Below are 10,715 nucleotides of genomic sequence, written 5' to 3'. Positions count from 1 at the left end.
CTCATCAACGAGTCACATCTCCTTGTCGACAAGTCCAAGCGATAGTCTCATCAATGAACACCTTCTTCTCGTCGACAAGTTTCAGGCTCTAATGGAAGCTCTCTCTGTAATTTCTCGTCGACGAGACGCATGTCCCCGTAGATGAGCCTAAGAACGCTACTCGTTGATGAGCACTTCTTCACTCGTCAACGAGACCCTGCTGAAATCCCTTTTTTGAAAAATCATTTTCTCTCCTTTATTTTATTATTTAATTACTATAATTCTTTGGGTCTCTACATATTGTGTTTAGATGGTAATGTTTTTAGTTCAATTGTATGTGCATGTCTTGGTTGATCTGAGTATAGCTCATAAACTGACCCTAGGAACCCAAACTTTTCATGGAAAACCTTTTACTTAAAATTTAAACTCATACAAAAGGATTGAAGTTAATTAAAGGCTTAAATATCATTTTTTTAAAGGGGCCAGTCGACTGGCTAATAAGCCCAGTCGACTGAATAGAACAAATGGTCAAAAATCATTTTTGTAAAGGGCCCAGTTGATCAGACTCCTAAGCCCAATTGACCAACCTTCATGAAATGAAGATCTGGTGGATCGGATCAATGGCCCAGTCGACCGAACCATGCTAAAAAGGAAAATCGCCTTGGGCCAGTCAACCAAACCTCGAGTCAGTCGACTAGAACTCTTGGGTTGAGCCGATTTTAAGCATAAAAATGGCCATAAAATTCACATTTAATGTTATTATAATTTCACTTCAAGTTCTCTCATTCTTGTTATTTCCAAAAGTCATTTGAGAACACCATCCTAACTTCATTGAGCTTGAAATCTTATTCATTGAGAGTGTTTTAGTATTTGTATTTCCATTATACTCACCAGCTCTTGAAGGAGCACTCTTGTACACAAATCATTTTTTTCCCATTCAACATTCACGTTTCGAATTTGAATCATTCCAAGCAAGGGTTTTTTCTTAGAGGGGTATCTCTGCCTCCAAGGAGGGTTATGAGAGGTAGCTCCGCCTTGTTGAAGGAGCCGATAGTGGAAATCCTCAAGCGGTTGTCTTAGAGCAAGGACGTAGGTGGGGTATAGTCGAACCTTGTAAAACCACAGTGTCATTTTCTCTTTCCCTACACTCCCTTAATTTCCAAACTTTTATGTTTGTATATTTGTGATATTTGTGATTGTTCTATAAACGCTAAACTCAAGTTAATCTAGATTGAAAAATAAGTTACATATTTGACCTAATTTTTTAAATATCCAATTCACCCCCTCCCCTCTTGGGATATCACGAATTCTAACATAGTGATGATGACGATGATGATAAAAATGATGAGAAGAGTTGATTACATCGATTTGAAAATAGGCTTTTAAAAGTGGTATTGGGTTGCATTGTCGATTTTGAAGAAAATGTGATCAAAAAATGAGTTGAAAATGGGTATTAAGTTATTTTATCAAATTGAATATGATTTGGAAGATGCATGAATTTGATTAAAATTCTAAGGTTTCATTATCAGCTGTTATATGATCAAGAAGGCTTTTGAAAACAATTTTGGTTTTTGGAAATATTTTAATGGTTTAAACTCTAACTTACCAAACAAACATTTGTTTAGGTATTCTTAAGTTCATTTTATCTATTTCTTGTTGAGTGAGACCGTAATCCCCCTCAATCATACAATTTTTAAGGGTTAAAAGTCTCTGCCATGCCTAAAGACAAAAGGAAGAAAACACAACATAATAAGATTTGCCCCTTTTCCTGTCATAAGCCAAGGTCACATAATTAGATGCATGGAATTACACACTTACTTTTGAAAAAAAATTTGATGAATTTCGTTTTAACCAAATTAACTATCCCAATCGAATGCTCACCCCTAGTGAGAAGAAGAGGAAGAAGATAAGGGAAGGCCAAAAAATGTCATTTTTATCCCACCTCCCTATTTTTTATGTTAAACCTAAGAGCAAAATGGTGCCATTTAAATTAGTGGGTGCACGTGCATGCACCTGCCTTTTTTATTTTACAAGTCTTTTTTTTTTTTTTTAAATGACATTATTTTGGCTACATGTGTCCATATATATGCACATAAGGCCAGCCATGCCCTCACACATTCGACTCATATATGTAGCTTAATTTTCTTATTATTTATTTATTTATTTATTTTTATATTTTGAACATTTTATTTTACTAAAATGAAGAAAAATAACTAATGTGGTCAATTGACCACTCTGGCAATCGACTAGCCCCATTCTCACCAAATTTAGCTTGGCGGCCCAATAGGTGGCCAATCGATCCCACCAAAATTCAAAATTTTGAGTTGCTTTCTTGTGATTGACTAGAGAATTTGGGTATTGTTGAATTTTTGAGTCTGATCTCTATTTTGATCCTAACAAAGCACTAATATCTTTTGTGTGTTTAAGTATGTGACCAAGTCTAAATTTCAGCACACATAAGTTCAAAAGACTTGGAAGTCAAAAGAAAATCCACGATCATATATATATCTGGCGCATTCCATGAAGACACACGAGCAAGAAGATTGAAGACATTTAATTTTAATTGTAAATGCATTTGGTTTTTTATTTTTTAGGCCTGTAATAATGAAATGTAATAATGCATTGCATACATGATAGGTTTATGCTCAAAATGACCATAGTCTGACCGTAGGGATCCAAACCTGACCTTAGGGGACCCAACCTGAACTCAAAACCTTTTTCTTAAAAAACCAAAACTCATACAAAGGTATTTAAAATAACTTAAGGTCAAAAATAGGGTTCGACGTTGGATTTTTGGGCTTAATTTAAAAGCCCGATCGATCAAACCCTTCCAGTATAAATTAGCTTAATCGACCGAATAGATCGTAGGCCAAAAAGTTAAAAGTTTGACTAAGCCTCGGTCGACCAACTAATTTGCGTTATAAATGCTTCTCTCGACAGAACTGGTGAAAGTCAAATATTTGACTTGTTTTGGTCAATCGGCCCATTTTTGAACTAATCATCCATGGTCGACCGAACCTTGAAAGTGACTTTTTTTATCGCCCTTAGCCGATCGAACCTTTAGATCAAAGTTGCTTTGGTCGACCAAAATTCAAAGTTTGGCAGACCAAACCTTTCTTTGGGCGATTGAAAGCACGAAGGCCAGGGAAATCACTTGGCTCAACAAACCGAGCCCTTCCCTCAGTTGATTGAACTTATTTTAAGCTTCAAATTCTTTGTGAGTGTTCAAGTGATTGGCCTCAACCTTGGTCGACCGAAACTTTTGGATTGGCCAATTTTTTTACCGCAATTAACTGAGGTCAAATTTAATTAAACTCATTAATCTTTTTCAAAAAAGGCCTTAGTGTCCCCAACGATTATTTTTTCATAAATATCTATATATAATTTCTCATTAGGCTTAATTAAGAGGGGATTAGCAAAAATCATTAAGAAAAATTCTCTAAAATTCTTTGATACTCATACTCCTTATATTGCTTAAATTCTTACAATCTTTCAAGGTATACTACTCATTCTCCTTACACTTTGATTTGAAAAACTATTTTCTTTGTGGAGAATCATTTGTTATACTGCTTGGTTGCAAACTAATTGCAACTTGAGAAGGAGTTTGATTTCTTATTGATTGTGCACATTTTCATACATCTTTCTTGAAACTTATTACTCTCTCTCATACTTGCATTGATAGATATTGATTTTTGAGAGTAAGCTAAAAATTTTCCCATTATATTTTCATTCATAAATATTGTTTAGGAAAACTCTATATTTGCTTGTGATCTAGCATCCTTATTGCAAGTTTCAAAAGCTTGCTTTGTGCTTTCGATAAAAATACTTTTGGCAAGCTTTAACCCTAATATCTAGCATGCTTGACATTCGAAATATATTGTTGAGGTATTTGTTTAGGGCTATAGAGTTTTCTTTGATTATTCATATTGCAAATATACTATTTTGAATCAAAGAACTCATGCTCTCGCACATACATATATACATATAGTATTGAGAGCTGATATATAACTTGACCAATCTCACTTTGAGCATAAATACTTATCATACGTGAGTGTATTGAGCATATTGTTGTACATCATCTGCTTGTGTTAGAAGCATTAAATTTGTTCAAAAATATTGATTATCTATTGTGCTCCCGACATGTGGTCAGAAGAGGGAGAATAGCCCTTTGAAGAGTTCCGAATTGCTCAGACTCAGTTAGGAGAGCACTAGACTAGTTCATACCCGGTTAGGAGAACTAAGTGCACCTTCATGTAAGGTGTTGTAATCGGTGTTGCTCCACCCACAAGTGAGCTTTAGTGGAATCCTCGGGCTTGCGAGCTATAGGCGGGGACCTATGCAGTATTGACTGAACCTCGATAACATATCGTGTGTCACTTTCTCTTTCCTTTATCTCTTTACTTTCGATATATGTATTCTTGCACTTAAATTATTGTGAATGATTTATTTGGTTTGAACTTATACATACATATCTTCTTGGGAAATACTAACTTTGCTATAATTGTTATAACTTCTACTCAGTGTTAAACTGTCGGGTGATTGGTATTTGTGTAGACAAACCCTAGGTTATGGAATACTGCTTGTGATTAGAGCTTAACCTAGGAAGAATTTTTAATTTCCAATTCACTCCCCCCCCCCCCCTCCCCCTTCTTGAAATTACACCAATTCCAACAGGTATGTCACGTGTCCCATTGATGCCATATGTCAAGTAATGACATCGGTCGTTGGTAGTTTGTAGTTAATGGTGGTTAGTTTGGAATTTGAACTTTCAGATTTCAAATTCTCTTTATTGTTTGATTTGCTGGAGGATTTTTTAAGAAACTTAGTGGATTCCCATGGGACTTAGGCCCTAGTATGAATTCCATGAAAGCCTTTTCAAATGGTGAAAAGGTTAAGAATCTCAAATTTTGCACCAAAGGAAAAAACCAAAACTATTAAAGGTCGATCAATCGCTCTCTACAAAGGTCAACTACCTAATGCTACAAGCCTAGTTTTATGCTACTTTTCAACCTTTCAACCTTTTCTTCACAATTCTAATTTTTAAAGGAAATGTGTACACGCACTTACACAGAGTAAGTACTACAACCATTCTTAAAATATATGCTTTAAGATGCTAAGTCTTTTAAATTTCAAATTGAGAATAATTAAAAGTCCGGCTTCCCTATTTATAATAGACTCCCAAATTGGACCTTTTGAAAAATAAATTTTTTCCTTTATTTTTCCTTTAATAACAATAATAACAAAACCAAGCCTTAAGTCCCACTAGGTGTGTGATACCTTATGGAAGGAAGGCTTAAAAGGATTAGATGTTGCTACCCATATCAATAAGGTACACCTTTCTTTTCAGGAGCTTTCCCATAAGAACTCCATAGTTAAGCGTGCTTGGCTTGGAAAAATCTTGGGATGGGTGACCTTCTAAAAAGTTTTCTCAGGAAATATGTGAGTGAGGACAGAACACACTAAAAAGGACACGTGTTTGTTTGTGGGGCCAGTCATTAGTCTGATAAGGCCCGCCCCCCTGTTGTCTGGTCCAGGTGGAGGAGAAAAGACGCAGTGCTCCCTGGCAGACCTTGGTTTGGGCATTACAAGGTGGGTTCGACTATATGAATCCTTTTCCACCAATTTATAAGATCATAGACCGTTTCTTTTGACAGATTTGGGGCTATTAAATCCTTACTATCTCATTCCAAGTTATTAGGTCTACCCCTACTCTTACTACCCCCCACGATAACTAACTCACTCTTTCTCATTGGCACACTATGTAGCCTACGTTGCAAGTATCCATACCATCTGAGTCATCCCTTCCTTAATTTATCTTTCAGTGTTATATCACTCATCCATCTAAACATTATTATCTTGACATATTTTACTTTTTGGATATTCTTCTTCTTCGTCACCGAACATTTTGATCCATATAGCATAGTTGGTCTTAGTTGTCCTACAAAATTTCCCTTTTAATTTTAAGGGTATTCTATGATCACAAAATACACTTGAATCACTTACTCATTTTACCCAACTTTCATTAACTATATGCATTACATCATCTTCAATTTCTCCTTTAGCTTTCATAATAGATCCAAGGTATCAAAATCTAAAAATGTTATTTATTTCTTCATCATCAAGTTTAAATTTGTCTCCTATATTCTTCCAACCATTACTGAAATTACGTTTCATATATTCTATTTTACTTTTACTTATCATAAAGCCTCTAGATTCCATAGCTTCTCTCCATAATTCCAACTCAGCTTTTACTCCGCCCCTAGATTCATCAGTTAATACAATATCATCTGTTAATAACATACACCATGAAACCTCATTTTGGATACTCTTAGTCAATTGGTCCATCATTAAAGCAAAAAAGATAAAGGCTTAAAGTAGATACTTGATGTACACCTATGGTGATTGGAAATTGTTTAGTTTCTCCATATATAGTCCTTACACTAGCCATTACTTCATCATACATATCCTTAAAGACATCAGTATACCTACTACGTACACCCTTTTTGTTTTTTGTAAAACCCACCATGGAACTTCCCTAGGTACCCTATCATATGCTTTCTCTAGGTCAATAAAAACCATATGCAAGTCCCTCTACTTTTCCCTAAACTTTTCTATTAATATTCTTAAAAGATATATAGCTTCTATGGTAGATCTCCCAGGCGTAAACCCAAATTTATTTTCTGAGACCTTCGTTTCTAGCCTTAATCTTTGTTCAACTTCCCTTTCCCACAATTTCATTATATGACTAAGTTTAATTCCACAATAGTTATTACAATTTTGAATATATCCTTTATTTTTGTGTATATATATATATATATATATATATATATTAAAGCTCTTTTCCTCCATTCATCTAGCATTTTCTTAATTTTTATAATTGTATTAAATAAATTAGTTAACCATATAATTCTGTTATTACCTAAGCATTTCTAAACTTTAATTGGGATGTTATCCGATCCTACAGCTTTCCTAGTTTTCATCTATTTTAGTACAAACTTAACTTCGTTAACTCTAATTTTGAGAATAAATATCATATTTTTAGTATTTTTATCATTTTTCAAATCTAAGTCTTTTATTTGGTTTTTATTAAACAACTTACTAAATTAACTTCGTCATCTTTCTTTTATGTCTTCATCCTTAATTAACCAAGACAATATCATCCTCACTTTTTATACATTTTACATTTCCTTAGTCCTTACTCTTCCTTTCTCTAACTTTAGCAAGTTGAAATATATCTCTTTCCCCTTATTTTATTTATAATATATCATACAAATTATTAAATAATCTGAATATAATTTCACTAACGACCTTTTTTGCATATTTTCTTGCCTTTTTATACTTTTCAAAGTTATCTATGTTTCTACATTTTTGCCACATTTTACTCCAAATTATTTTTGTCTTTACGAATTTTTGGACATATTTATCTTACCACCAACTTTCTTTACTATTCGAGAATCTTCCCTTTGATTCACCTAGAACCTTTTTACTATCTTTATAATAGAGTTAGCTAATCTACTCCAAAGAGTATTTGTATCTATCCCATCCTCTATAGTCAAATCCCCATCTTTAATCATTTTATCTTTAAATTTTAAAGATAAAATAAAGTGGTGACTCCATTTTAAATAAAATGGGTAAGCAAGATAACCTAAGGATGGTTATGTTATTTACTTTAGTTTATACAAGTCACAAAAAGTTGGCAACCCAAAATAGGTCTTCTGAACTTAGTGTCGATAGCTTTGGTGACTCCACAAGAGACACTTGACAGTCAAGACACTTCCTATGTGTGTTTATGTGTGTGATTTTTATATTAAGTGCACTTGCATGTGTTAGCCTTAGTGGCTAAAGTATCTTAATCTAAAATGTTTTGATGATAACAACCCATTTGTGATCCTCAGATTAACTAATCTTTGCACATCAAGTTTAGTAAAGGACAACATGATGATAATGGAGCAAGCACAAGGGTCAGATGAACTTTGATGAAGCAATGATCAAAAGCTTACTCAAAAAAATACCCAAGCACAACCAACTGAAGCTATATAAAGTCTTACATGTCTACGGTTATGTGTGAGGTAGGGATATCATGTAACTCTTGTGGTTATGATCTTAGTAAGAATATCTAGCAAAAGTTGAGCAAATGCATATGCATATTAGTTCATACTAGTACGTAAGATATCAAAATGAGTTTTCAAATGCATTATCACACATAAGATATCTTATAAGCAAATGGAACTTCATAAGGAAATGTTTCATTATCATTAGTTTCAATATCTTTCATGTACACTTGTCCTAGATTGGTTTAATTCAATAGAAAACATATAAGTATGAAAAATAGGGCAATTAGTCGTCTAATTGTCCTTACTCATCGAAGAATTAAACCAATAGCTAAACATTATTTTCTTCCCAGTCAAATCATCGACTAACAGGGGTAACTCATTGACAAATTAGGGAAACTCATCGAAGAATTAGAGCATATTGTCGACGAATTAATCCAGTACCTTAATGTGTTTTCTGCCCTGGTAATTCGTCGACTAATTAGGAAAGTCGATGATGAATTAAGGCAACTCATCGATGATTTGGGTCACATAGTCGATGATTTGCATCGAGAAACCTGAAACAACAAGCTTAAAATGGCTAGTTTTTTACTTATCTTGTCACATTAAATGCCCAACAACCAGATAATGGCTAGCTCATCCCTTTGCCTATAAATACAAGCTAGTTGCATTTATTAAATACATTGATTAGTGATCAATTGGTTGTTGCAAATATTCTAGGTTATCATTTGCTCAAATCACTCTTGCTTTTTATTCATGTGAAGTATCATTTACTCAAGAGAGTAGTGTGAGGTTATATATTGTAATATCAATTCAAGAAGGAGCACTCTTTGTATCATCTACATTCTTGTGATTGTAAATTGGTTCTTGATGAACCAGAGGTTCTTTGTGAACCGTCAAGGAGGTTCTTGTTGAACCGTATCAAAGGAGGTTCTTTTTGAACCATATCAAAGGAGGTTCTTGGTGAACTTCGCGTATTGGCTCTTGGTGAGCATTAGGGATTGGTTTCCGATTTTTAAAGGCTTCTCCGTCTTAAAACGAGATTAAATAGTGGACTTTACAATCCTTGAGTGTGTCTAAAGGCATGGGTGTAGCATGGGTGCTGAACCACGTTAAAATCACGATGTCAAGCTTTTCTCTCTTTCTTCTCCCTTATTTACTTTTGTTATTTAATTTCCAATTATTGTGATTTATATTACTTGTATCTTGCCAAGCCTTATTGTTTTGTAGAAAAATATTTAATCTATGAAAAGAGTCTATTCACCTCCCTCTAGACACAACTCTTGGGCAACCAGCATGTGTTTTCCTTCACTTGGTCTATTCACTTTGAAGAAAATCCAAAAGCCTTTAGAGTTTATGATATGTAGAGTGTAACTACTTTCTTAACTTACTACATAATAAATCACAGATAATATAGTCAACTCGAACCCGTTGGTAACGGGGACACATCTATCATACACAGCGAAAACCAAAGTAGCAGTAAAATAAATTACATTCACCAAACCATAAAGTGCATAATATCATAATTAACTACAATCCACAATAATACTGTGTTTATATACAATCCCCAAAACATCCAAAAATATAATTAGGACCCCATAATAAAAAAAAAATCTCTTGATCCTAGTTCCAAACTTACCCTCCTAGCGGGGTAACACAACCAACTCAATGGCGGCCTCGATCCGCCGGTCTTTCTAGGTTTCTTGAAAATTATTTAAGCTGGGGTGAGACACCTCTCAGTAAGGGAAAATAAACTAGATATAGCTGTATGGCAATATGAATATTTAATGCTATAGTAGATATACAGTACATTTCACATACCAGAAAATATTGATCATACCATAGCTAAGTAAACATTATTTTCACAATTCTAATAAATCATACTATTAATGAATTTTCTGATATAACTAATAATACTGAAATTTACCCAGGATGTATAGCTAGCTGATGTCATGTATTACCCCCCATGACGGGTTGTATAGCCCAAAGGTGGGAGCCGACAATGGCTGGCTGACCACACCAAGTCAAAAATGTCTGTAAATACGATGGGACCGCCACGCCCTGGTTCGAACTGTTAGGTGGATGTCTATAACTCTACACTAAAAGCCACATCGACTATCCATCTCCCACTCCCTCTACTTGTAGAGGCGGTTAGCACAAGTGTGAACTGTAATAATCTGAACTGTATAGCTACAGTACCGTGCTTCTAAAACTAAACTGAACAATCATCCGGGTTCTGATATCATATAATACACGATAATTTATTGTTTAACGTAAATAGATTGATAGCATTTTCTATAATAACATAAATAAATGCGGCCTTGCCCCGTTTACTTTCATATCCGCGGTCTTGCGCCGAAATCATACATAATACACGGCCTTGCGCCAGCTATCAATCACAGCCTTGCGCTGAATATTTCATACATATTGATCTGAATAAATAATTTATTTATCATGTATTCTAAAATCATAATGTACTGAATTATTCCATATTTTCTAGATATCACTGAAATATATACTTTGCGCAAATATAATATTCATGCCATACAATGCTGAATAAAACCATATTTTTTATTCTGAAATCATATTTTCTGGCACTTTATACTAAAAACATACATTCCAGTGTAACAGCAATATCTTCCCAAATATGTATTTTCTCAGTAATACTTAGATATAATACATGCT

Source organism: Malania oleifera, chromosome 5 (assembly GCF_029873635.1).
Source record: "Malania oleifera isolate guangnan ecotype guangnan chromosome 5, ASM2987363v1, whole genome shotgun sequence".
Classification (NCBI taxonomy): Eukaryota; Viridiplantae; Streptophyta; class Magnoliopsida; order Santalales; family Ximeniaceae; genus Malania; species Malania oleifera.
This window is presented reverse-complemented; position numbering follows the sequence as displayed.